Here is a 16,044-nt window from a genome sequence, read left to right on the forward strand (position 1 = left end):
TTGTGGCTTTTGTGGATCGAAATGCCCACATAAATTTTTCTTCTATTGAAAATTTGCTCTCATCATGCCAATAGATTAGGTAATTTTGTTTAAATACCATATCCAGTCTTTTGAAAAGGCTCATGTGTTTCTATGTAGTATACATCAAAGTTATAAGAACTAAAATTCTGCTGTTGTTTTTATTTTTGTTGTCTTTGTATTTGGGGATGTCTGTAGGAATATCTGAATCAACATTCATCTATCTATTTTCTATTTCCTGGATTTGAAATACTTTTGTAACTTTAAACACTTTTGTGATTTTAAACACTGCGTGTATCTTTTCCATGTGCCAAATGCTGTTCACATCAATAGAGGGACTGTGTGTTGTGGGACTGATAGACACAGAATGGGGGAAGGAGAACTGGGTGTCCCTAGTTAAATATAACTCCGATTCTACCGCGAAGCCCCAGAGCCCTCAATGACTAACTTTTCTCCACAAGAGAATTGCCCATTTATTTCTTCTTTTTGCCTCTATGCCTCTCAATCATTTGTAATTAATATAGTTAATTGATAAAACTTTTTCCTTTCACACTATGGTTACCAAGTTTCAATAATAACCACTTGTGAAAACCTTATCAGAAGCTCTTTGATAATCTGAATAAATCATGACCATGCTGCAAGAAGAGTAGATCCCAAGGAAAATATGATACCTAGATTGGTTTCCTATGTTTTAAAACTTTTATTCCTTGTTAAATTCTGTAATGGAGTTCAACTGTGGAATGACTTTTAGTAGCATCTGTAACATACTCATTTCCATTTTCCCTCTTTGGTGTGAGTTAAATAATCTGCAACCTTCTTCTTTCTGTTCTTTTATATACAGAAGTAGAAGTTTCAGCATTTTGGTATTCATAAGATTGTTATATTTTTGTTCAGACTTAACAATAAGTAAGGAATCAATGTGCAAGGAAGAGACTGGATTGGGGGAGGGGGTAGTCCTAGGAGAGGAAATTTCATAAGGAGGTCACATCATCATTTGTACTGCTGTTAAAACACAGACCACAGATAGAGCCCTTGGCTGCTTGGAGGCTAGCTTTTGTGCTCTCTTCTGCTAGTGCGCTGACATTTTTTGGTACTTTCTTATGGGTTGCAATTCTCCAAGTCTTTTCTAGCATGTCTCTTCTCCTCCAAGGTAGTTCAAATAGTGATGATCTGGGAAGATTAGAATTAGAATATTGATTCATTCCAGTTTATAAGCTTATCATTTATTTTTCCAAACAAATAGCACTGGGATCATTAGTATTGTTTAGTGCTTGGCTTTGAGAAGTCTCTACAGGTTCTTTAAAATTTGTCATTTTCATTATATGATTCTGTTTTTCCAGTATTCAAAAATATTAGTGGTGCTTCATAAATTACATGATTAGACATAGCCTCCAGCCTGGCATGCAGGGTCTTCCATAATCTGACATCACCTTTCCTGTCCACTCTTCTTCTAACATGTTTCCAAAGGACATCCCTGCTATAGTCACCCTCCCTATTGGTTTAGTTTCCTCTCTGAAATGCTTCTCAGGATTACTACTATTCTGAAACTTAGTCATGTTTCAAGGCCAGTTCTAGAAGCCTCTGTTCCCAGTCAGATGATGGCACCTTTAGAAAAGAAGGTTGTCCTTTTTGTGCTTTGTCCCTTGTCAAACGGAAGTACAATCAATGTTGGTTGTCATTATGAATGATACTGCTCCAGGGCCTTCTCAACATTCTTGTCTTGCTCAGCACACACATTGCACAGTCACCTCAGAACTTGCAGGCATTTTATTTCCTAACAAAAGTGTTACATTAGCTCACAGCCACAAAAAAGGAGCCAGGGAGAAAGGAAGGGGTGGAACCAGTCTTTGGTGGCTGCCAAGTACATGCCAAATAAGTGTTACTATTCCCACTTGATATGAAAATTCTGACATTTAGGGAGGTGGTCTCCAGGTCAGGCACATAGTGAATAGTTAGAAATGGGATTCAAAATGTAACACCTTTTTCATCTCTCATATTGCCTCCCTGAAGTGGCACATAAAATATGACTGTGTCCTTGTTTGTTTATGCACTCAAGAAATATTTATTGAGCACTAACTGTGTAGTAGGCACTGTTGCAAGCGTTGGGGATAGAGAAGTGAATGAAACAGACCAAGTGTATCCATGAAAAATAATGCAGGCCAGGACAAGGAAGAATGCCAGAAGTTAAGTGTGAAGCTGGGTTTTTCATTTAGCCTGGTCACAGAGGGCTTTTCAGTGAAAGTGACATTTGAGCAGAATCCTGCAAGAAATGAGAGAAAATGTCTGAAGGAGGCTGGCAGGCATCTGGGAGAAGCATTCCAGGCAGAGTTTATGGAGTAACTCAGAGGACAGTGTGCTTGGATCTGGGGGAGCAAGAGAAGAGGGGTGTTAGGTTGGTTCAGAGAGAGTGGGAGCCCATGGCAGGCAGATCGTGTCATGAAATAATGAAAGCCTTTATGACAAAGTAGTTTATTAAACTTGTGAAATAAAGGATTTTTTTTGTGGGGGGGTGCATAAAATGGATTTGCTTATTAGCAACTTTTTTCTCTTTAACTTGAAGAGAGAGCATCAAGGGAGGGAGTGCTCTACCTAGTAGAGGAGAGGTCAAAGCATTTCAGCAACATGGAGTCAGGAAGACCCTGTTTCTTACCTGGAGAGACCAGAGGGCTAGGTTGAAATGGTCTATGCTTCTCCTCCATTTATTCAGTCTCTCACGTATTCAACAAGCATTTATCGAACACCTACTGTGTGCCATGAACTGTTCTGAGCACTAGTAATATAGCAGTAAAATACAGTAAAGAATCCTTGCCCTCCTGAATTTTCATTTGGTAACCATTGCAGACTTTCTAGAAGACATTGTAGTGGTTATTTTTGAACTATTCCTTAACACATTTGTTTCAGTGAGCCTAAGAAGTTAGTTTTCCATATTTTTCATAATAACCACTTTTTAAAAATTTCTATTTTGCAAAAGTATTGCAGTTACAGACTGTGCCTGTTACTCATTTATTGTATTTTTTCAACATGTTGATATACATGCTCCAATTTTTTAAATGCGGTTTGCCAGTCATTTCCATAGTAAAAACATAGTTTTAGTAACTGTAGCCACTCACAGATAATCGACTTTACCATGTGAGTCTATCGTGTTTTTGCCTGTTGTCTTCTATTAAACCTTACATCACAAGCACTTTCCTTTAATACTTATAGATACTTTCCTTGCCTGATATTTTTATTTTAGAAAATCTTTAAAACATGTAAAAATATGGAGGGATTCATGAGAGTGAATTTGCACAGCAGATAAGTTTAAAAACAAACTCTAGGAATGATGAACTCACTGTATTTGTTTTAAAAAGGTTTCTCCTCCTTTGTACCCAATTTGAAGACAGTGAAAACAGAAGCATTCATGGATTTTTACAAAGTTGGCGCTTGTAAATATACACGTGAATTTCCTATTGTGTCTCAAAATCTTCCTTCCAAAGTATTTTCCCTGAGCAATTTTTGAGTACTCCCCTCCCTGTCCCTTGCAAGCCTTCATTTATGTTTTTTAGAATCAGGTGATTCTCCTATGAAAAGTGCAGGCTTTTTTGGAAGTACCTACCAGAGTTGTCAGTCACTTACCTCACTTGTCTGTTATTCTTGCTAAGTACAGTTTGAAGCTACTCTCTGAGGGCGGTCAGCCTCGCTCAGGACGGCAGCTGCCTGTTTTGGTCATCAGCTGCGTTTTCCACAGCCAGCACACACAATTCCCCTCAAATGTTCTCAGGTGTTACTATTCCCCAGCCAGGGCTGTGAGCAAGTCTTTTTTATTAATCTAAAGGTAGAAGACTTTCCCCTGGAGTTTGCCATTTTATCCAGGGTGTTGCAGAAAGTATGTTTACCCAGCTGCTAACATTGAAAACTAGGTAAAACTCAATCATGTTAAAAATCCCTAGCTAAAACAGAAGAGGAGATATAATGGAGACTAATCCAGCGCCAGATAAAACAATCCTCTTCTTTGCAATGCTAAGGAGCAACAAACTGTGAAACCTGTGCTACTCACACACCAGATCAGCATTTTTGCAATAGTTAGGACCCCAAGAGAGATATTGCAAGTTGTGAATTGAAACTAGGAAGAGAAGGATAAAGATGATGTATTAGTGTTTGGAGAGAAGTAATAGGAAGACATGACATGAGGATGAAGGAGAAGAGAATTGATGGAGAAAATAGACATAAAATTTATTTTATTCCCTCTCTCTTCCTCTCTTCACCAACATTTATTGGCCACTGACTGTGTACCCTTGTCCTGCAGATGCAGAGCTGAAAGATGAAGCCTGGGCTTTTAAGGAGTTCATAGTCTAATTAGGAAAATAAACTATTTCCAGAATGCATTGATTTAAGTAGAGTGTGGAAATTACCCAGGTAATCATATGCACAGTGGATTGGGGAGCCCAGAAACGGAGCAACTCCTTTAATCTGGGAAATCAGGGAAGGCTTCCTGAAGATGGTGCCATCTAAGATAAATCTTGAAGGATAAACAGAATTAGGCAGGTGAAGGAAAATTTGAAAGAAGGAAATATTGATGTGAGTGTACTTTTGTAGCATGAAAATAAAATCATGGGAGAAGAAAAGAAGAACAGATGGTCCCCAGCTTACAATTCTATTTGACTTACAATTTTTTTAATTTGCCATGTGGTGAAGTGATACACATTCATTAGAAACTGTACTGTGAGCCTGGACAACACAGCAAGACCCTATGTCGCTACAAAAATTAAAATAAAAAATTTAACTGGCCCTGGTGGCATGTGCCTATAGTCCCAGCTACTTTGGGAAAGAAACCATGCTGTGAATTTGGATATTTTTCCAGGGTAGCCATATATGCAGCAAAATACTCTGTTGTGATGCTGTGTGGCGGCAGTGAGCTGCAGCTCTCAGTTTGGTAGGTTAGGTGTATTAAATGCATTTTTGACTTATGATATTTACAATTTAATGATAGTTTTATTGGGACATAACACCTTCATAAGTTAAGGACTATCTGTAGTTTGGAGAGATGCAGATGACAATTTTTAAACTGCTTTTGGAAAAATGTTACACATGTAAAGCAAGTATATGTCAATTTAGTCCTAGTGAAGACATTTGTAAAAAGTTGTTTACATTATGTCATCATAAATAAAACTAACAGCATTAAATAAGTTCACCTTTTAAAATACCATGGCCGGCCGGGCGCGGTGGCTCAAGCCTGTAATCCCAGCACTTTGGGAGGCCGAGGCGGGTGGATCACGAGGTCAGGAGATCGAGACTATCCTGGCTAACATGGTGAAACCCCGTCTCTACTAAAAATACAAAAAAAAAAAAACTAGCCGGGCGTGGTAGCGGGCGCCTGTAGTCCCAGCTACTCGGGAGGCTGAGGCGGGAGAATGGCGTGAACCCGGGGGGCGGAGCTTGCAGTGAGCCGAGATCGCGCCACTGCACTCCAGCCTGGGAGACACAGCGAGACTCCATCTCAAAAAAAATAAAAAAAATAAATAAATAAATAAATAAAATACCATGGCAATTCCTTTAGTAAAATAAATATTTTTGGTTTTGAATGATTCAGTTTTTTTCTTAAATTAAGTTTTTGATTGTTAATTGTCTGTTTACTTATTTTCAGTTTACTGCATTGTGGAGTTAAATGCCCTATATCAGCCAAACAAGTATTTGTTGAATTGAATCAAGCGTTTAGGCTGGGTGCAGTGGCTGGTTGGGCACAGTGGTTCACACCTGTAATCCTAGCACTCTGGGAGGCTGAGGCAGGCAGATCACTTGAGGTCAGGAGTTCGAGACCAGGCTGGCCAACATGGTGAAACCCTATCTCTACTAAAAATACAAAAATTAGCTGGGTGTGGTGGCAGGTGCCTGTAGCTACTTAAGAGGCTGAGGAAGGAGAATCGCTTCAACCCAGGAGGTGGAGGTTGCAGTGAGCCAAGATCACGCCACCACACTCCAGCCTGGGTGACAGAGCAAGACTCTGTCTCACAAAAAAAAAAAAAAAAAAAAAAAAAAAGTTTTTTAGTTACTTTTCTCTAATTTGATCATTTTCAAAATTTGGTATCAAATTATTTTGAATAGATTTATACAAAATATTGGAGAATTGGACCTGGAACATTTCTTGGCTCTTGATGGAGCAATTGTAACTTCAAAGGTCCCTATACTGAATGTCAATGTAAAAAAACTGACATCTTGGCACTCTTAAGCCAATATGACCATTTCACTGCCCTGGCTAGGTCCTTCTGGGGCTCTCTACACCTTTCAAAAATATTACTTTTTTTTGAGACAAGGTCTCACTCTGTCACCCAGACTAGAGTGCAGTAGTGTGATCGTAGTTCACTTTAGCCTTTTCCTAGGCTCAAGTAATCCTCCTGCTTCAGTCTCCCACGTAGCTAAGATTACAGGTGCAAGCCACCATGCCTGCCTAATTTAAAATATAAATTTTTTAGAAAGATGGTTGGTGGGGTGGGGGAGTGGGGTTTCCCTATGTTGCTTTGGCTGTTCTTGAACTCCTGGCTTCAGATAATCCTCCAGCTCTGGCCTCCCGAAGTGCTGGGATTACAGGGCTGAGTCACCATGCCTTGTTTCTATAGCTTGAAAGATAAAGTTCAAACCATTTTACCTGAACACATGCACCTCCCACCGTGTCAGCCTTGCCTGGGTCACACAGAGCCCAGTGCTACTACTTTTAATGTGGTCTGGTCTTTCAGTCCTCCATGTTTCCCCACATGCTCATTATTTGGCACTCAAATGATGGAACTTCTTTGTCTCACTACCCGCTATCAGTCCTTTAAAATAAGCACAAGTTTTAGGAGCTTTTCCGGTCTCACTAGTCTATTTCGAGCAGCCCCTCCTGTGTCGCTGCATCACAGCATTTACCCCACCTGGCTGTCATCAGTCATTTACTTCTCTTCCTCCTTGACAAGACAGTGAATTTCTTATGGCAGAGAATATATCTTTTGGATTTTTATTTCTAGCACCTATTGGCACTCAATAAGTGTTCTCTCAGTTAGTGAACATGTGAAGCAATGATGGGCAAGTGAACATGTGAAGCAATGATGGGCAAGTTATCCAAGTATGGCAGAACTGGCCAAAGGGAGAAAACAAGAATCCATGATGACAGGTTCTACAAAACAGAAAAGAGCAGTGGTAGCTGAGGACTTTGAATGAACTAGAGAACCTGTCTCATGGTCAGAGAATATCAGAAGATCTGAATTTGAGATCCTAGTCTTTCAGTGATCAGCCTTGAGCTTCAGGTTCTCATATATTATACACGTAAAAATACCTACATCACAAAGAGGATTAAAAAACAGAACAGACGGGCCGGGCACGGTGGCTCATGCCTGTAATCCCAGCACTTTGGGAGGCCGAGGCAGGTGGATCACAAGGTCAGGAGATCAATACCATCCTGCCTAACACGGTGAAACCCCATCTCTACTAAAATACAAAAAAATAGTGCACATCTGTAGTCCCAGCAACTTGGGAGGCCGAGGTAGGGGAGTCGCTTGAACCTGGGAGGCGGAGGTTGCAGTGAGCCAAGATCGTGCCACTGCACTCCAGCCTGGAGACAGAGTGAGACGCTAAGAAAAACAAACAAACAAACAACAACAACAAACACAGAACAGGCATGAAAACAGCCAGCACAGTTTGACCGTGCAGCAGTACTCAGCCTATTTGAGGAAAATCTTTTTTTAAAAAAGTTTTAATTTTAGGAGTACATAGTGTACATCTATAAATTTATGGGTAGCATGAGATATTTTGATACAGGCATGCAATGTGTAATAATCATATCATGGTAGATAGGGGTATCCATCAGCCCACACATTTATCCTTTGTGTCTCAACAATCTAGTTATACTCTTTTAGTTATTTAGAAGTGTACAATGAAATTATATTTTACTGTAGCTACTCTGTTGTGCTAGCAAATACTAGGTCTTATTCATTCTTTCCATTTTTGGGATCCATCTAAGGAAGATCTTAATCCTGGAAAATCATAAACTTTAGTTCCCCAATTGTTTGCTTTAGCAAGTTATGTATTAGTTTTAAATTCATGAACCTTATTTCTAAGATTTTTTTTCTGCCAAACTGTAATTATTATAAGACTCAACTTTCACAATTTGTGTTTAGGAAAGTTATTTTTAACTGCCAATCAGACATCCTAATAAGGATGATATGACTAGTATTATAGTAGCAATTTACTTCTACCAAAAGCAAAGCATGACATTTTCATTAGCCTGCGTGGCCTTGTTGTAGGTGGATAAATAATTTATTCAACTTTTTGAAAAAATAGAAATAGCTCATAGGACTTAGGGATACATTTTATTTTGTACTAATTTCCTAATTAAGACTATTAATAGTGCTCATTTTCTTTCTTCTTTTTTTTTTTTAACTGAAAGAGTACCTTAATAGCCCCTATTCTATTCCCTTTCAAGAGATACTTTTTTGCATTGCGGGTAATGAATTTAGAATTTGTGAACACTCCACTTGAGTTATTCCTTGCATTTGTGTCTATACTTTCATAACTAATGAAACACTTTTTGTGTGTTCCTTAATTGCTATCCTGTCTTAATAGTCTCCATGAAAAGCTTCAGCCTGTATCTTTAAGTACTTTAGTCAAATACACCCATGACTTCCCTGTGCCATTTTTATGTGTACGTTTTTCACTGTTTTATTTGGTATCTCTAGCCTTCCTGAAAACTGTTGACTTTTAAGTTAAGTACTATCTGTAATTTCCTCATTTTTTATTTTCTCGTGTTTAATTTCTAACATCTGTGTCATCTTCCTTGGCCTTTCCCCCTTTCCTAAATCCTCAATTTTATTCCTCCCTCCTTCCTTTTCTGGTCTACCCCATCTTTCTGCCTCTACTCTGCTTTTCACACTTTGAACTGTTTTAAAATTAAACAATAAATGGGTATGATGTATTACAGTCCTAGTTGGATTTCACTTACTTGCATGAAGGCTTTATTGAGCACAAGGTTTCTTAGAGAACAGGGAGGATTTTTATCAGTGGTTACCTATATAATACAATTTAGAAGGCATGGAAGGAACTTTATTCCATGGAATTTAATTCTTCCTTACACATAGTTTGCTGATTTCAAAGGTTTTACAGTTAAAGATTTTGTGTGGGAGTGGGGGTGGGTTAAAAGTCTTTATACTCTTAAGTTTCAAACAGCACAGGGAGGGTTAAAGCTTGAACTCTGATTCCTTCGTGTAAATATATTTTCCCAGATCTTTGCCTCAGTTTAGATTTCAATGTGGAGAAAACAGAGAAATCATCCAAATACTGGCTGCTTAAGGTGAGTGAAGAGGGACGAAATGAGAAGCTGAGAGCAGTCAGGAGTCCCAGAGATGAAGATCCCCTTCCTGACACATTTGCCCAGGGCTGGGAGGTTATGGAAGTGTCTTTTAAATCCGATGAATTCCACGTTTCTCTCCACCTGGCAACCCTCCACTCTCCCATATCTACACGTTTTTAATATACATAGAGAAACTTATTGTTTTCGCCCTCTGAAACTTTTTGTGTTGGTCTAATATTCTTTTTTCCATACGATCACATTTTAAAATCTCTTCTGCCAACTTTTTTTTTCTGACTTCTATTAACATCTTATGAGGCTGCATTTCATAAGCTTTATATGTATCCTCAACTTACATATTTAGTTTATTGTAACCTCCTCCCAACCCCTCATAATTCTTTGAATCATATCATGGCATTCACTGCAGAGGGGCTAATTTGGATAAATGGATCTGACGTTTGGTGAGGGTCACATTTGTTTTCTTATGCATTCCTTGGCAGTGCTGCCATTATCAGCTAATAGATGGTCCCTTGTAAAATGTCTATATTTTATGTGGTACATTTTCTGAATGTTGGTTATTTGGAGATAGATTTAAGTGGCTGTGTTTTGTTACTATAAAATCAGCCTGGAGGGTAAAAGAAAGAAAGAAACACAACTCTGGAAAGCATCCCTTTGGCTTAGAGAATGCAAAGGGAACCACTGCAACTCCAGGCAATCTCCTCGTGACCAAGGCTTTTTCCACCCTGTTAGGAGAATTCTTTGTGACTGAGAATCAAATGATGTCTTTAAGTGAGTCAGGATGGAATGGAATGTCATCTCAGTTTTTTTTTTGTTTTTGTTTTTTGGTTTTTTTTTTCCAAGAGGGCTATAAACCATTCCACACTACCTTTTAGGAGGAAGAATTAGGTGGTGGTTGTGGGATATTTATATGTTTGTATATGGAGGGGATGATGGTGGTGGGAGGGAGTCCAGTAAACTCTGTTTCCCTGGATAAAACATTTAATACCCTCGTTTCTCCATTGGAACTTAATGTGTATTTTTAGATTTATAGAATGTTAGAGTCCTAAACACTTGGGGAGCTGGATAGAAGTTTGGATATCATCAAATTTAACCCCTTCCTAAGTGTAAGAACTTAGAATTAATAGAATCATAGGCCAAAGATCCCTTGAAAAGTGGTGGAAGACTCCACAAGTCAATGCTAAAGGCCTTCTTTTTTGGGAGGGGGAAGGTACAGTTCTCCAGACTTTTCTGGCTGACCTTGTTTCGCTCTTGACTTTGGAATTGGATGGAGAATCTGGAGTTTGACTCAGTCAAATCTGGTTTGCTCCTCGGACTCCCTGACTCATTCCTGTCCTGCCCAATTTCCTGCTTGCCTTTGGGTCAGACTGAGTTCTGCTCTGTACTTTGCCCACTTGGGTTCTATTCTTATCTCCTCTTAGCTTTGGCTCTCCAGCATGGACCTTCCTTGAGTCTTTGATTTTGCATCAACTGATGTTTCTAGTAAGGGCTGACTCCACCTCTCTCCCAGTGCTGACAGCTGACATCCCTGCTGAGTCCTGATTTCCACCAGCTGTTTAGCATTCTGGATCATTCCTTGTTGACCAGCTGCTTCTGGCCATCCTCACCTGGACAATCCGCAGTAGTTTTGGCATGTTGCTCACTGCTTCCATCGCCTGACGGTACCTACCTTAGTTCTAGTTTAACATGTTTTCCCCAGTTCACATAGCTCATTGATGAGGCTCAGATTGGAATCTTCTGATTATCAATGTCTTTTCCATAGCTCTCACAGAATAATTGCTTATTCTCCTTTTCTCTAACTTCACATTTTATGTTTACAATATTCCTGGCTAGGAAAAGAAACTAAGTGAACAGTCTCTGTCTCTGTCTCTGTCTCTGTCTCTGTCTCTCTCTCTCTCTCTCTCTCTCTCTCTCTCTCTCTCTTTCTCTCTCTCTTTCTGTCTTTCTCTCTCTGTCACACACAGAATCATATGTACACAACTTAAATCTCTAAATTTATAAATTTACATTTTCCTTTTTAAATGATTTTTCTTTCCTCTATTGTGAATTGTTTTTCTTTTCTCATTTGCTAACTTTGGAAAGAGAAAAAATCCAGACATTGGAATGTCTGAGTTTATTTAAGTCTCAGTACTCTGTTCAATTTAATGAACGGAAACAAAAAAGGAAAATCAAAATGCTGGCCTGGATCTTCGTGGCTCCAGGATTGGCCCTTTTTGGTGGCCGTTGATAGATAATGTATTTGAAAAATAGGAGTAATTGTTGGTTTCAACTTACTTTTTAAACACATCAAAGTATACAAACATGCTCTAAAACACAGAAATTTGGAATTATGAGAAAGTGAGAGAGAAATTGTGAAAAACATAATTGTATATAATTTAACATTCTGTTATCTAAAATAGAGGATAAAATGGGTCTCTGAATGCACACTAACAAGTACACGTTGTTTACTTAAATGGTTATATTTCTTAGACTAAAAAAAGTACTAAAATACTAAATATAATATTAAAATAATAATATTTAAAATAAAATTTTAAACTCTATACAAGTTATAGAGTTAAGCATCTGACCAAATATGAAATCAGTGTACTTGCCTATATAATTGAAAATATAATGGAGAAGAGATTCTATGCATAGTTAACAGCAGCATGAAATATAATGTGTCTAGGGATAACAGTAACAAGATGTGTATGGGGCTTACATACACAAAACCTATACAACTTTCTTGGCTAGGAAGACTCAATATCATAGTGAAGATGTACAATTTTCTCATATTAACTTTCACAGAATTCAGAACACCATTTCAACAGGATTATCTTCAGAATTTAACAAATTCTAAAGTTTATCTTCAAGTATACATGAAATTGTTTTTTAAGTACTGGAGACAACAATCCCTGCTATATAGTAGAACAACTCTAATGTTAAAGCAACATAAATAAATTGAAAATATAAGGTGGGGAATATATTTCCAAGAATAACTACTGGTAATAGTAGTTATTTTACAAAGAGACTATTAAAATAGGTCAGTAAAAAATTATAACAACTTCAATGTATTAACTTGAAATACTTCACAAAAGCTGAAAACATAAGGTCAAATTCATGTATGAAAAATATTGTCTTACTAGAAATTGAATATAACCAAATAAAATGGCTGAAACATGTTTTTCTCTTTTTAATCACTCAAATACTTATAAAAATGAATAATAATTAGTGTTGCCTAAGGCATAGTAAGACATACAGGTTCATTCCCTGCTGTGCAAAAAGCAATTGCTCAATAGGCATATAGAGCCTTAAAGTGTCATTCTTAGTGACTCGATAATTCTATTTTGAAATATTCATTCTTGGAGTCCTGGGTAAATGTCTTTAGAGGAATCAAGATAAAGACAATGATAAGTACACAATTGCAGAGTTGTTCACAATCATGAAATAGCACAAAGCACATACACATCTGGCATTAGAGAAACAAGTAAAAACTTATTTTGGAATATTCTGTATTCACTAAAAATTAAATTTGCCACATATTTTTCATTGTGTGGGGAATGCTTATTATATCATACTAATTTAAAGGCACAGTTATAAACTATTCTAGCAATCACATAAAGGAATAGCACCAAAGAAGGAAGTAAAGCTAATATTAACCATGGTTGTCTCTCCATAGAATTATAGGTAATTGTTTCACACCTTTATGTTTCTAACTGTTTTTCACGTTTTTAATGTGAACATCTCAGTAATCAATAAATTGATGAAGCTAACAAATATCTTTGGAATATACATCCATTTTTAAGAGAGCAAACCACATATTGCCTATAATAATAATAATAATAATAAACTCAGGGATCTGACATAGCTGATGAGCACTATCAGCAATTTTAATAATAATAATAAACTCAGGGATCTGACATAACTGATGAGCACTATCAGCAATTTTATTTGTAGCCTTTAGTCATTGAGAGCCCATAATGGCACAGAATATAGAGGTCAAAATATAAGTAAGAAATAAATACTATTTATGGAAATGACTTCTGTTACTAATTCATGTTCTTGACTTTCACTTGTGTGAATATCAGTGTCACATGTGTCTGAGTATTTTCTAGCTTTTATGTTACTCAGGAGAAATGGCTAAATTCTTATAATAATGTGTTATACAATTGACTTATTTTCAGTTGTAGTTTTCTTCCTTACAAATGCACTGAAAAATTTGTATATTTTTCTTTCTTTGATTTTTCTATGGGAAGGAAAGTATAAACTCAGTAAGAGGGAAAAGAACCATGTTTCTTGTTTGTATATTACAAAATGTTTCATTTTTCAGTGGGAGAGTGAATGTTCTGATGAGACACAGTCCACCAATGACTTCTGCCATAAGTAGCCGAATCCACTAACAATTTATGCATGCTTTTTGTGGTTGTTTACTGTATTGTTCAATAAATCTTACATACTTATTTTAACAGTAACCATATGAAGCATCTTAAAGCAACATGCACATGCAAAAGCTGTACATTTGAGAAATGTCAATCATTTTATGATAGCTGATTACATTATTTTTACTAAATATATCACTTTATCCCAATAGCAATAGTAGTTGAATGTAATATTTGATTGAAATATTATTTTTCAGTGCCTTAAAGTTAAAAGTTAAGATTGCATTTAGTATACTCTCTTAAGTAGCGTTTATTTTTCCCACTCCATGTTTCTAAGCCTAAGGTGTGTCTGAGTCTGAAATGTTCCTTCTATAGGTAAGTAGCACCCCTGCATGACTGAGTTACTGATAGTAGTTTTGACCCCCTCCCAAAAGTCCTCTTAAAGTTAGAAGAGTGTGACTGTGATCCACAAATGCAGTAAGAGGATTTTGAAAAAAATGGTGGCATGATTTAACCAAGGATGAGTAATTGTTTTCTAATTTGCCAGCTCAGTTTGAGTTACATGTTTGAATGCAAGTAACCCCCTTGGGGCATATCCAAAAAGAAATTAATTTAGGAACTCACTCAGAATTTATTGCAAATGGTCTAGTTTTATAATTTGGTGCCTGGAGTCCAAGGGTGGCTGATCGGGTGGGTAAGAGTCCTTGGGTGGCTGACAGGGTAGGTAAAAACCTAACTTTTACTTGAGTAAAAGTTTACTCCTGTGTTTCAGAGTTTTTTCATCTGTAAATTGGGGATAATGGGCATATAATAGTAATTCCTATCTTTAAAATTGTCGAGAGAATTAAATGTGTGAATACAGTAGAGTGCCTGGCACATAGCAAGCACTTGATAAGTACTACATGTTGTAGGGGTCTGCCAGGGCAGCAGCACAGTGTGATGTTAGTTAACTTGTCTTGAGTAACAGTTCCCTTAATGAAGTTTTAAGTTTTCACTCTTTTTGGAAGCTGTGTGCCACGTTGATTTGCATTAGGTGCCCACCACTAAATCACCTTTTAAAGAAAACCCTGACAGTTCCTGAACCTCATTTCTCCTGTGCCTTCATTATAAAGTAAATTTTTTATTCACTCTGTTTAAAATAAAATCATCTTTGTTTAAACCAACATGATTGTGGTCTCCGCTAGCTTCTTGTTTTTCACAAATCTGACCAACATGACATCATCCAAGTCCTTGTTTGGGTTCAGCAATAGACACCATTCTCACTACCTGAGATTGAAACTGAAATCTCTGGTTGTATTATTTGACTGCCTTCAAATTCACACATTTGTGTCATTATGCAAACTACATTTCTCCATCTTATTCACAAAGATATTTTGAATAACCTTGTTAGTACCTTTGGTGAAATCCAGGAATACTTTGTCCATAGTGTATCCCTCATATACCTGTTTAAAACCAAGCAAAAAAGAAAATGAGATTGGCTTGGCATTATTTGCTTTAAGGAAACCATATTGGTGACTAATTCTTACTATTTCCTTTTCTAAATTTCAAAAGAGTACTTTACAATCTTTCTTTCAACGAGTATATATTGAGCTTGAACTCTGCGAGGCATCATTTCGAATCCCAGGATTTTTCCAGGAATTAACATCAAATTTACAAAATCCAGTTTCCACATCTTCAAAACAAGGCAATATGAGGCATATTACAGGATTGTTACTATGATTCAGTAAGAAATATGTGAAAGCACCTAGCAGAGTGTCAGAGCAGAGAGGTGCTCACTACTAAGTCAGTTTCCTTTCTCAGTTTCAGAGAGAGTGAACCCAAATAATTGATCTATAAATCAGTCTATCAAAATATCTATCAATCCATCAATTGGTTGTTTCATTCATCCATCCATCCATCCTAAAATTCATCCACCCTTTATTGCTCACCTCCTCTTTTATTGAGGTGGTATAGCAGGGTGGGTTGGGGTGGTAAGAGCATGGATTCTGGGGCTCATACTGTCTCAGTTTTAATCCTGGCTCTTGCTGACTCTGTCATGTTGGTAAATCATTTAAACGCCTCTGTGCTTCAGGCCCCTTGTATATAAAATGGGGATGATAATAGTACTTATGTTATAGGGATTAAATGTCTATGTGTATGTCTGTGTCTATGTCTGTCTATGTGTTTGTCTATGTCTATGTCTGTCTATGTCTATGACTATGTCTATGTAAAGTACTTAAAACAGTGCCTGACACATAGTATATGCCATAAAAATATCAGCTGTCAAATGTCAGGCTCTGTTCTGGTGCAAGGCTATGTGGAACAGGGAACAACTGAGGCTGTTTCCTGCCCCACAGTGCTTACAGTTAGTGGAATGCCGCA

At 37.4% G+C, this 16,044-nt stretch overlaps 1 protein-coding gene across 14 annotated transcripts in view; it reads left to right on the forward strand.

Annotated features, from left to right (window-relative positions):
• Positions 1-16,044, forward strand: part of LOC105497746 (succinyl-CoA:glutarate-CoA transferase) — a 749,568-nt gene that overhangs the window by 345,901 nt on the left and 387,623 nt on the right. The window lies entirely within an intron of this gene.

The sequence above is a fragment of the Macaca nemestrina genome, chromosome 4 (genome assembly GCF_043159975.1).
Source record: "Macaca nemestrina isolate mMacNem1 chromosome 4, mMacNem.hap1, whole genome shotgun sequence".
Taxonomy (NCBI): Eukaryota; Metazoa; Chordata; class Mammalia; order Primates; family Cercopithecidae; genus Macaca; species Macaca nemestrina.